Below are 13,070 nucleotides of genomic sequence, written 5' to 3'. Positions count from 1 at the left end.
GTGTTACTTCCTGCCTTTGAGACACAAAATGGCTGCTGTGAAAAAGCCAAATTATTTTCTTTCAACCATCTCCCAGCAAAGCAATTTTGATTTCTGACAGATTTACTTTCCTTGATTAACGGGTACGGTGGCGCAGTCGGTAGCGCTGTCGCCTCACAGTTGGAAGGTCCTGGGTTCGATTCTCGCCTGGGACACTGTGGGCGCTGTGGTTGTGTTCCCCCCCATATCTTCAGTGCCTACTGCCCAGGTGGGTTATCTCGTCGTAAGGGCCTTTCTCTCTGTGTGGAGTTTGCATGTTCTCCCCGTGCTCCCCCAGGGGGTTCCTCCACATATAACCCCCCCACTAAAAACATGCAGAAGATCAGATCGTCATCGTCATCCGACCAGTGACGACAACATCCGAAGTTGGTCCCCGGGCGCTGTACGAGAAAGCGACCACTGCTCCTGGCCTGCCCCTCGGAGGAAAGGACATGCCTGGATGGGTTAAATGCAGAGGACACTTTTCACCGGCCACCGTCAGCATGAGTGTGTTGTGGCCGCATGCATGTATTGTGGTGTTCGTGTGACAATAAAAGACGGGCTTGTCCGTTACGAGAGAGTTTTTTAAAGTCATTGCTCAACACAATCATAACACTGAACAATGAAGTGGCGTCTGCAGAGTGAAACCCGCCCTGGGGCCGGTTGCACAAAGCCCCTTAAGTTAAGATTTTCCTTAGAGTCCTAGTTAAGGTGTCCATAAAATAGAATCGGCTGCACAAAACACCCTTAAATCTTGTGCTTATGTTTTCCCTAAAATGCTTAACCTTAAGGAGAAGATTTAAGGGTGTTTTGTGCAACCGATTTTATTTTATGGACACCTTAACTTGGAATCTTAGGAAAATCTTAACTTAAGGTGCTTTGTGCAACCGGCCCCTGATCTCAGAGAAACTTGAGTAAGGCACCAGCATGAGTGGCAACAAAAGCCTGACAGTATATCACAGGTTTAACAGCTGAACGTTAAATAGCATTCATACATACTTTCAATTTACTCACATTCACATTTGACTGATGATATGGTGGATGGACATTTAAATAACCAGTACATTTTCCCCATACGACAACAAAAATCAAAATAAAATAAATCCACAAGAAAACTGATCACAAATGAATTAGTTGATGAAAGGATTAGTTTGACAGGATTAGTTTATGCGCGGACATGAAAGTTGGTGCCAAGGACAATAATTGGTTGGCAGCAGTTAAAAACAGACCCAGGAAACACTTTGAAATAATCACATCCTAACTGAGAACGAACAGTAACTTCAAAAACTGAGTGAGGTTGTGCAATGTCACACGCAAAATACAGGTGAAGCTCAAACCTCAAGACTAGGGCGTGACATGTAAAGTAAGACGTGTGACGTCTTCATTGGTCCTAGCGAGGCACTTGAGACAGTATCCTCTACCTTGCTCCTAGTTTAAAGTACAATACAGAACATGGTGGAGCCATGAATATTGTTGCAGCAAACATGGACTCAATGTTCTGCTGACGTAAGTGCTTTGCCTGGTTCTGCTCTCTGAAAGACTCAATGTTCTGCTGACGTAAGTGCTTTGCCTGGTTCTGCTCTCTGAAAGACTCAATGTTCTGCTGACGTAAGTGCTTTGCCTGGTTCTGCTCTCTGAAAGCCACGGGAGTTCAATCAGATGTTCCCGCATGGACATTTCAAATCAGTGCAATGAGAGGTTTTTGAGATCCACAGTACTACTGTTCGTCTTCAGCAGCTAGCATCCAGATTGAAGCTGCACTCGGCAACTCTTGACAGCCCCCAAGTGGCAGCGAGAGGTAACATTTTGAATAGTTTGAATACCCAGAAATCGGGTAAGGTGACGGTCAGTAAACTGCACACAGCTCGCTCATGTTTACCAACCCTGCCGCAGTTCTAGAGTACCGCGGGAATGAGTCTGCAAGTAGCACTTCGGTTTCGTAGGGGGAAAAGTGAATGGGCTTCTAAGTATGGGGATTTCGGTTAAATACAGGAAATAAGGTCTGTGGTTAACAAAGGTTTATGGGAGTAGAAATTTGTGTTCAGCAGGATAATCTTCACAAACGGAGACAACTCTTATGACTTTTGAAACACAAATGTGTTTTGTTTAAATGCGATTTTCAGAAAACGTTTAAAAAGTCATAAAAGTGGTCCTCGTTTGTGAAGATTATCCTGCTGAACACAACAGACCTCATTTCCTGCATTTAACTGAAATCCCCATTCTAAAATCCCATTGCCCTTTCCCTTTACAAACCAGCATGGCGGCGATTTGGGGTTAAGCCTACAAAAACATGTCATCTCTGCGGTACTCTGTAGCCCCCCTTTGTGATTTAGGCTGATGAGGTTTTTTCTTCTTTGTTTACATTAAAGTTGAACTGAACCTGTTCGTCACGTGCATGAGTCCGAAGTGAACTGAACCTGTTCGTCACGTGCATATGAGTCCCAAGTGAACTGAACCTGTTCGTCACGTGCATATGAGTCCCAAGTGAACTGAACCTGTTCGTCACGTGCATATGAGTCCCAAGTGAACTGAACCTGTTCGTCACGTGCATATGAGTCCCAAGTGAACTGAACCTGTTCGTCACGTGCATATGAGTCCCAAGTGAACTGAACCTGTTCGTCACGTGCATGAGTCCGAAGTGAACTGAACCTGTTCGTCACGTGCATGAGTCCGAAGTGAACTGAACCTGTTCGTCACGTGCATATGAGTCCCAAGTGAACTGAACCTGTTCGTCACGTGCATATGAGTCCCAAGTGAACTGAACCTGTTCGTCACGTGCATATGAGTCCCAAGTGCGACCCCTGACAACCAAGCTCTCGGATGCGCGCGCCATTATCGCTGCTGTAAACATGACATCGCTGGAATGCGCGTTTTAACGAGCCAGTTACATTTCTTTGCATTCTTAGAGATTATAGTTTTTGTTTTTTGTTCATGTTTCTAACAATTGGCCAAGTTAGTAGTTAGCTTATGGGATAGGAATTCTGCCAGATGACAGGCACTAGGCGCCATTTTCTACTTCATTTGGAAGAGAAAATGATCCTGAAATGAAGATTTGATTGACAGCTGCATGTCGTGATATGATTGGTTGAAATGGGGTAGAAATTTGATAGTACTAGGTGACGTCAGCAAACTGTACATTACTGTTATCAATGAAATCTTGAAAAATGAACTTTTGATGTGAAAGTGTGAAAAACGAAAGAAATTAGATTGTTGTGATTTTTTTGGCATACATTATTAAATAGGTGCACTGCATACCCAGGTATTTGAACTAAAAGAAAAGAAAAGCCATTTTTGGGTTCAGCTCGACTTTAAATCTTTCACTTTTCTATCTTCCATAACACTGAAAAAAGTCAAAACTAACAAGACAACTTAACTCCAGCACATTTCACAGATGGTGAGCCTTCACCTATTCATGTTCTGTTGGCTCGACACGCACGTGGTTTGTTCATTGAGTTCATTCAATCATCTGGCTGAGTAAAAGCTACGGCAGTCTTACCATTGTTGTGTTGCATGTCGATTAAGAAACATACATTGTGAAAATAGTATCAGTAGAAGCGCTTGCGGCTGTTCTCCTTCCAGCGGCCGTGCAGGACGATGCCCACCACTACCAGGACAGCCAGGCCGATGACGGAGAAGAGCAGGGTGAAGAAGATCTGGACTGCGCTCCTGCCTTCCTCCTCAATCTCCACTGCGAGGCAACAGGTTGGGAGATGATCAACAGATTGTCTTCCTATCACACGGTTATCTCCACAAAGTCAACATTCAAAACTGCAGAGCACCCTGACCTAGGGCTGGGCAATATCATCCAAATAGTAGGGCCATATGATTTCCGCAAAATGTAAAAAAAAAAAAACTGACGGAATCACGGAATAGACCTTATTCGATTGACGTCACTCACGTACGGGCACGCCCACCGCCGCCATATTGTCGACATATTGCTGCAGCTTTTAAGTGACAGCCTATGTGGAGCAGCGTTTATAGGAAGCTAGCCGCTGTTAGCGTTACCTGTATCGTTCCAATTGTGTTCGGATGGTGACCTGCGTTACACGTGGCTGTAGTAATGACAGCAATAAAGTCCCCGTGGTTTGTTTCTATCTCTACCGTCCACAGACGTGAAGGGAGCGAGACTGGAGATGTGTGTGGATAGTTGGGAGAGACAGGTGAAACTTTCTGACGGCTCCTCACAGCAAAGTCTGTTCACCTCGTTTTTTCTTTTGTTTATTTATTACAGGCATTAACGGCAGCATACAAACAACAACTGTGGGTTTTTTATTGCTGTCATTACCATCGCTATTTTGTAATGGAACAGAAACGACAATAAGGCTGTTACTAGTTGTCAGCTGCAGCGCTGTGTGCGCGCAGGACGGTATGTCAACAATATGGTGCATCCAGGGTTAGCGAATAAGGTCTATTACTTTGGAAATCAAATGGAATCAAATGTAAAACATGGAATATTGCAGAATTTTTCATAATTTAAATCTCCAGTTTGTCCCTCCCAATTTATTGAGCACCAACCTTTCAAGCAAAAAGCGAACAAACAAAAACAAAAACAAAGGCTGTGAAGATGCCAGAGAATACAAGCTTTGTGCTGAGAAGTTGGTGGTGACTACGGTATCAAAACCACTAAGATTTGCCGTCATACCTTCCCCACGGTATAAGCTGTGCAATCAAAGTGCCCAGGTCGCTTGCAGAGTGCAGCTTATGCGGCCCCTCCCCCTGGCTGCATGCCTACCTAGACTAGAGCACAGTAGAGAGGAGCTGGCCCCTCCCCCTGGCTGCATGCCTACCTAGACTAGAGCACAGTAGAGAGGAGCTGGCCCCTCCCCCTGGCTGCATGCCTACCTAGACTAGAGCACAGTAGAGAGGAGCTGGCCCCTCCCCCTGGCTGCATGCCTACCTAGACTAGAGCACAGTAGAGAGGGGCTGGCCCCTCCCCCTGGCTGCATGCCTACCTAGACTAGAGCACAGTAGAGAGGGGCTGGCCCCTCCCCCTGGCTGCATGCCTACCTAGACTAGAGCACAGTAGAGAGGAGCTGGTCCCTCCCCCTGGCTGCATGCCTACCTAGACCTGAGCACAGTAGAGAGGAGCTGGCCCCTCCCCCTGGCTGCATGCCTATCTAGACTAGAGCACAGTAGAGAGGAGCTGGCCCCTCCCCCTGGCTGCATGCCTACCTAGACTAGAGCACAGTAGAGAGGAGCTGGCCCCTCCCCCTGGCTGCATGCCTATCTAGACTAGAGCACAGTAGAGAGGAGCTGGCCCCTCCCCCTGGCTGCATGCCTACCTAGACTAGAGCACAGTAGAGAGGGGCTGGCCCCTCCCCCTGGCTGCATGCCTACCTAGACTAGAGCACAGTAGAGAGGAGCTGGCCCCTCCCCCTGGCTGCATGCCTACCTAGACTAGAGCACAGTAGAGAGGGGCTGGCCCCTCCCCCTGGCTGCATGCCTACCTAGACTAGAGCACAGTAGAGAGGGGTTGGCCCCTCCCCCTGGCTGCATGCCTACCTAGACTAGAGCACAGTAGAGAGAAGCTGGCCCCTCCCCCTGGCTGCATGCCTACCTAGACTAGAGCACAGTAGAGAGGAGCTGGCCCCTCCCCCTGGCTGCATGCCTACCTAGACTAGAGCACAGTAGAGAGGAGCTGGCCACTCCCCCTGGCTGCATGCCTACCTAGACTAGAGCACAGTAGAGAGGGGCTGGCCCCTCCCCCTGGCTGCATGCCTACCTAGACTAGAGCACAGTAGAGAGGAGCTGGCCCCTCCCCCTGGCTGCATGCCTACCTAGACCTGAGCACAGTAGAGAGGAGCTGGCCCCTCCCCCTGGCTGCATGCCTATCTAGACTAGAGCACAGTAGAGAGGAGCTGGCCCCTCCCCCTGGCTGCATGGCTACCTAGACTAGAGCACAGTAGAGAGGAGCTGGCCCCTCCCCCTGGCTGCATGCCTACCTAGACTAGAGCACAGTAGAGAGGGGCTGGCCCCTCCCCCTGGCTGCATGGCTACCTAGACTAGAGCACAGTAGAGAGGAGCTGGCCCCTCCCCCTGGCTGCATGGCTACCTAGACTAGAGCACAGCAGAGAGGAGCTGGCCCCTCCCCCTGGCTGCATGCCTACCTAGACTAGAGCACAGTAGAGAGGAGCTGGCCCCTCCCCCTGGCTGCATGCCTACCTAGACTGGAGCACAGCAGAGAGGAGCTGGCCCCTCCCCCTGGCTGCATGCCTACCTAGACTAGAGCACAGTAGAGAGGAGCTGGCCCCTCCCCCTGGCTGCATGCCTACCTAGACCTGAGCACAGTAGAGAGGAGCTGGCCCCTCCCCCTGGCCGCATGCCTATCTAGACTAGAGCACAGTAGAGAGGAGCTGGCCCCTCCCCCTGGCTGCATGGCTACCTAGACTAGAGCACAGTAGAGAGGAGCTGGCCCCTCCCCCTGGCTGCATGCCTACCTAGACTAGAGCACAGTAGAGAGGGGCTGGCCCCTCCCCCTGGCTGCATGGCTACCTAGACTAGAGCACAGCAGAGAGGAGCTGGCCCCTCCCCCTGGCTGCATGGCTACCTAGACTAGAGCACAGTAGAGAGGAGCTGGCCCCTCCCCCTGGCTGCATGCCTACCTAGACTAGAGCACAGTAGAGAGGAGCTGGCCCCTCCCCCTGGCTGCATGCCTACCTAGACTAGAGCACAGTAGAGAGGGGCTGGCCCCTCCCCCTGGCTGCATGCCTACCTAGACTGGAGCACAGCAGAGAGGAGCTGGCCCCTCCCCCTGGCTGCATGGCTACCTAGACTAGAGCACAGCAGAGAGGAGCTGGCCCCTCCCCCTGGCTGCATGCCTACCTAGACTAGAGCACAGTAGAGAGGAGCTGGCCCCTCCCCCTGGCTGCATGCCTACCTAGACTGGAGCACAGTAGAGAGGAGCTGGCCCCTCCCCCTGGCTGCATGCCTACCTAGACTAGAGCACAGCAGGGAGGAGCTGGCCCCTCCCCCTGGCTGCATGCCTACCTAGACTGGAGCACAGCAGAGAGGAGCTGGCCCCTCCCCCTGGCTGCATGGCTACCTAGACTGGAGCACAGCAGAGAGGAGCTGGCCCCTCCCCCTGGCTGCATGGCTACCTAGACTAGAGCACAGCAGAGAGGAGCTGGCCCCTCCCCCTGGCTGCATGCCTACCTAGACTAGAGCACAGTAGAGAGGAGCTGGCCCCTCCCCCTGGCTGCATGCCTACCTAGACTAGAGCACAGTAGAGAGGAGCTGGCCCCTCCCCCTGGCTGCATGCCTACCTAGACTGGAGCACAGTAGAGAGGAGCTGGCCCCTCCCCCTGGCTGCATGCCTACCTAGACTAGAGCACAGTAGAGAGGAGCTGGCCCCTCCCCCTGGCTGCATGCCTACCTAGACTGGAGCACAATAGAGAGCCGCAGGGATGACGTATTTTTGTAGGCTGAATGCGGAAGTCCCGAACTTCCTGGTTCTTCACTGTTTCTGTCTATGGGATTTTTGAATGGGTTTTTGGCGCGATGCTTCAAATAAGGTCTGTGGGCAACGCAAGATTAATCAAACGCGAACCAAGGTTCAGTGGGATAATCTTCACACGAGGACCACTTTCATGAGTTTTGTAGCCTAAATGCGAGCCGTAGAAGTAAAAAGCTCGAGCTAAGCTAATCCAGAACTACACACTGTCGCATAGGCTTCCACGTCACGTCACCACTCAACCTGGACTGTTGTTGATGTGTGCACTGATTACCCCGGGCTGAACGGGGCTGAACCAGGTGAGGGAAAGAGAATTTCCGTGTTCGTCCTTTGAGTGGTGACGTTATTGACGTATATATTTCCATCGACTCAACAGTGTAGTCTCATTTAGCCGTTTGCTAGCTAGCCACCCTTTTAACGGCACATAAAACCTTCAAAACTCATAAAAGTAGTCTTCATGTGTGAAGATGATGTTACTAAACACTGGTTCGCGTTTGATTAAGCCAGCGTTGCCCAGAGAGATTATTAGAAGCATCGCGCCAAAAACCCATTCAAAACTCCCATAGGTGAAAACTGTGAAGAACCAGGGCTGTTAGCATCGATGATTTCCGGACTCGTTACTGCGGCTCTCTATAGAGAGGAGCTGTCCCTGACTGTATTTACAACCGTGTGTGTGTGATAATGGCTGAAGCAGAAGAACGCAAGGTATGGGAATATTTCAGACATAAAGGTCTGCAATACCGCGAATCCGCGATACCGTGGTATTTTTGTCCAAGGTTATCATACAGTCAAAAACTCATCCCGCTGCATCCCTAGTGGTGACTATCAATGTGGTGAATAGATTTAGCATTTTCAAATATTCTGGCCAAGGCTTGATGAGTTGTAACGACCGTGCTCTTTATAAGGGAAAGAGAACAGCCAGCGCTTGCCCCTCCCTCATTACCACCACTGAGGTGCCCTTGAGCAAGGCCCTTGACCCCAACCGCTCCAGTGGAGCTGATCAGTGGCCAGCAGATCAGACTGTGGTTGTACTGGTCAGCTTCCAGGTGTGAATGTGTGTGTGAATGTGAACAGGGCACTCCTGAAAAAGAGAGCATTGCTCTCAGTGAGACTTCCCCTGTGTAAATAAAGGTTCAAATAAAATAAAATAAAATAAATATACCTTTGAACTGTGCCATGTTGTCCACACTGGGGATGGAGACCTCCTCCTCTTGCTCCTCTTCTAACGTCCTCTCCACCTGATCTCTATGAAGCTGTCCACTGGTACAGCTTCATAGAGACCAGGTCATGGTTATCTAGAGCAAAACATGACAATGAATACCCCACAAAGAATTCAGACCTGAACACTGCTGCATATTGGTGAGGAGTTAGAGTTAGTTAGATAGACGTTAAATAGGATGTGGATTTACGTGAATTTACAGTCAGAGTTAAATAAGAGTTTACATTGAATGTACATGAAATTTACAGGCTAAGTTAAATAGGCAAAGAGAGGATCACAGTGGTCATCCACCCTATAGATCAGGGGTGTCAAACATGCGGCCCGCCAAACGGTCCATTCAGGCCCACAGGACGAATTTGCAAAACTGCACTGCAGAAATCCTTCTTTTCAATGTTTCAATAACAACAGTACAACTGACTGAGAACAGAGAAGGTAAATGAATTGTAGGCAGGTTTGAGGAAACAAAGTTTTATAGAACTAAATGTGCTCAAACAAACATTCTTGTTTCAATTCAATCCGGTGTTGGATCACTCCATGATGACAAGAGGCTCCAGTTAAAGTACAATCTGACCAGCACTCAGGAAAAACATTTGTATTTATACATGATGACCGTAGTGCAGCCAGACGTTTCAGCTACTGCCTTCCACACAAAGTATCAAGTATGACTTTATGCAGCAGCTACTGAGGAAGGCAGTTGCCGAAACGTCCAAAATGTTTTTTTTTCCCTGAATGAAAGTTTGAGGACACAAAGATCTGTTTTAGCCGTAGTAGCTGAGAGCCAGGTCAGTGATGCAGCTATGAAAGCTAGCTATTTTATTGTTCACAAAATAGCGTCCGCATCAAAGCCATATTCTGCGAGTTTGTGAAGACATGCGTGGTGTGAAGGCTGCAGAAACCCTGTGGCAGATAGGATTTGGTATCTTGCTGGCGATTTGGAAAGCCAAATTAAGGATAACATTAAGTAATCTGGGATTTGGACAGCCAAATTAAGGATAACATTAAGTAATCTGGGATTTGGACAGCCAAATTAAGGATAACATTAAGTAATCGGTTGCAAGTGATTTTTTTCTTCTTCTTTTAATCAAATCGTGTGTTCACCACCACCACCACCCCCCACCTGGATTTGCTCGAGTTGGTAGGCAGGCAATCTACCACTGCACTACCCCTGATGCATCTACGCTTGCAATTGATGAGAGCACGGACATTACAGATGTTGCTCAACTTGCTATATTCATGTGTGGTGTGGATGAGACTTGGAGTGTCACCCAGGATTTCCTCGACTTGGTGCCGGTGACAGACACCACAACAGCAAAGGACATTTTCAACTGTCTCGTTGGAGCTGGTTGGGCTCCCTGGCCCACTTGAGAGCAGATAGTGTACCGCAGGGAGGACGTATTTTTGTAGGCTTATGCAGGAATAGCCGCCATTTTGGTTCGTCAGTGGAAAGGTCTATGGGGTTTTAGAATGGGAATTTCACTTAAATGCATAAAAATAAGGTCTGTGGTTAGAAAAGGTTTATGGGTACATGAATTTGGGTTCAGCATGATAATCTTCACAAATGTGAATAACTTTTATGCGTTTTGAAGTGTTTTCTAAAAATCGTGTAAAAAAACACCACCACACCTTTACGTTCCAAAAGTCATAAAAGTTTGCGTTCCCATAAACTTTTGTTAACCACAGACATTATTTTATGCATTTAAGTGAAATCCCCATTCTAAACCCCATTCACTTTTTGCCTGACGAACCCGGAAGCATACTTCCGGACTCATTCCTGCGGTTCTCTATTGGGTGGCATGTGGAGGAAAACTCAAATCAGTTTGGCGCCACTGCTTCAGATGATGGATTGTTGAGGTTTTATACCCGACAGGTCTCCAGTGGCAGAGGAGGCACCAAAGTAGTAGCCCAGGGGTAGCCGCAGGCCTGTGATGTCAGCGCAGTCTTTCCACTCTCGCTTGTCATCGACGTCCACCATTACCTGGAGGGCAGAGGAACGGTCAGCATGAACCACCGGTGAAGGATGGGTATAGATGACCAGAGTCACCAGGATCCAGAAGTTTCTTTTTTGTCCACTGGTCAAATGGCTTTTTACCAGCCACTCAATACATATTGAATACTAGCTCAAAATATTAAAGGATGTCTTTACCGATAATCAACCCACTTTGTATCATTAATAATCTCTGTAATATTTAAGCACACGGGCAGTGTTTACCTTCTCTCTCTGTTTTGCTCATGGAGAGCTCCCATTTCCTCCCCTGGCAAAGCGCTTCGTTGTGTGACGGGTTTTACGTCACAACGCGTCACAGCGGAAGTTCTGCTCCAGAGGCAGAATCTGCTCCGATGGCGGCTGTTATTGTTTATTTTTATTTTGTAAGTATGAGCACATCCATGGAGAATGGCATCCAGAGCCTTAACGAGCCTTAATGAACGGGGCGGAGTTTCTGCAGGAGGATTTTTCTCCATGAGGTAAACAGAGAGAGAAGGCAAACCAGTGTAGGAAATTTAAAAAGTATTTTGGGGGCAACTTTTGCCCCCACTGTCTAAAACTGGGGGCATTTATAAAATGTTGGGGGCACTTTAAAAAATAGTAATTAGTGCATAAAGTTGCTAAAGCGTAGTGTGAACAACAGTGCTGTTTGTGTGTGTGTGTTCTTCTTAATTATTATTAATTAATTAATTTTTAATTAATTGAATGAAAATAAAATGACAAAATATTGGGTCAATTTTTCCCCCTGGATAATGGTTTTTAGGGGCACTCTGGGATTTCTTGGGGGCCTTTTTGCCCTTGCCCCTGGCTAAATTCCTACACTGAGGCAAACACTGTCCATGTGCTTATATATTATCGAGATGATATATGATACAAAGTGGGTTGGTTATCGGTAAAGCCATCCTTTATCGTATTGGCTTCCAAAAGCGTGTCTTACCGTCAGCCTGTTTCTGGAGTATCTGATGAGGACGAAGGATGATGCGGCTGTGCCCAGAGGGACATCAGGTCATTTCACTGAGACCTGTCCCCCTCTGTCCCGGATCACTCTGTCACACCGGCCGAACACTTCACCACCGTTCGCATGGACAGAACGGAGGAATCCGGTAAATCCAAAGGTGGTGGTGTTTGTTTTATGGTAAACAACAAGTGGTGTGACCCGAAGCACGTCACAGTTCTCTCTCGGGCCTGTTCTCCCCCAGCTAGAACATCTGCCCATGTCCATCATGAGTCGCCCACACTACTTGCCCCGCGAGTTTTCAGCAGTAATCACCACGGCTGTATATACCCCCCCCCCCCCCCCCCCCCCCCCACACACACACACACACACACAAGCCAACAAGGATACTGCAGAGTGCAGGAGGTCGTAAACAGACATCAACATCGCCATCCGGGAGCCGCTTGCATCGTCCTCGGGGATTTTAATCGACAGGCGAACCTCTCCCGGGGCTTGCCGGAATTCAAGCAACATATCCACTTCCCCACGCGCGGAGGCAATACCCTGGATCGTTGCTACACGCCGTTTAAGGACTGTTATAACAAGGCTATTTCCATGCCAGCTTTAGGAAAATCGCACCACGTCGCCATCTTTCTTCTCCTGAAATACAAACAGCGAATAAAAATAGAGAGACGCTCCAGTGACGAGAGACGTCAAGCGCTGGACCGACCAATCAAGCCACGCTGCAAGACGCGCTCGAGAACGAAAGAAGCTGATTGGGAGATGTTCCGCGTGTCCTCGGCTGACGTCAGTGAGTTTACGGAAGTAGTGGGAGTCTTTTTTTTTTTTTTTTTGAAGGTAGTCATTTATAACATGGCACCATTACATTTAACATATAAGGTACATTAGTAACAAAGACAAAGTACAACATGTATGATAGGGAAACAAAATAAAATAAATAATACTAAAATAAATAAAAGTTAAATTGAAATAATAAACGAATCCTCCTAGAGGTTCTCAAAGATTTCCAGATCTATATAAGCTTTGAGGAGAGACTTTGCATGTTTTCTTTTCATTAGTTTTAAGGCACTTAGATGATTGTCCACAAGGTCCCTTTTAAAAACAGAGAAAAGGGGTTTCATTTCCCTCCATTTAGACGCATGGATGAAAAATTTTGCTAAGAGTATCAGGATGTTCAAAACCAAGTCACTTTTACTGTCCTCCAGGTTTATCCCATACACAATGTTTTCTCTTGTGAGAGGAGCAAGGAAGTAGTGGGAGGCTGAGGCTAGTACAGTGATGTCTTCAGTGATGTGATGTCATTAGTGATGATGTCATCAGTCTGAGGCTATACAAGTGATGGGAGTGTAAGTAGGTAGAATCGGGGAGGAACCAGAAGGAGACGATGGCTCTAATAAAATTAAGCATTAGTGTTTCTACAATCACTGAAGTAGGCCTATTTTTA

General features: G+C 48.0%; 1 long non-coding RNA gene across 1 annotated transcript; it reads right to left on the bottom strand.

The window, feature by feature from the left end:
• On the bottom strand, positions 1–11,901 carry LOC310799281. Its single transcript, XR_014553812.1, has 4 exons — positions 11,609–11,901; positions 10,548–10,662; positions 8,631–8,763; positions 1–3,706 (listed from the first exon to the last, which is right to left on the bottom strand). It is a non-coding gene; the product is annotated as an uncharacterized lncRNA (long non-coding RNA).
• Between the last annotated feature and the right edge of the window lie 1,169 nt (positions 11,902–13,070).

Source organism: Poromitra crassiceps, assembly GCF_964638095.1.
Source record: "Poromitra crassiceps genome assembly, chromosome: 27".
NCBI classification, from domain to species: Eukaryota; Metazoa; Chordata; class Actinopteri; order Beryciformes; family Melamphaidae; genus Poromitra; species Poromitra crassiceps.
The sequence above is the reverse complement of the archived record's forward strand: the minus strand, read 5'-3'. Positions and strand labels throughout refer to the sequence as shown.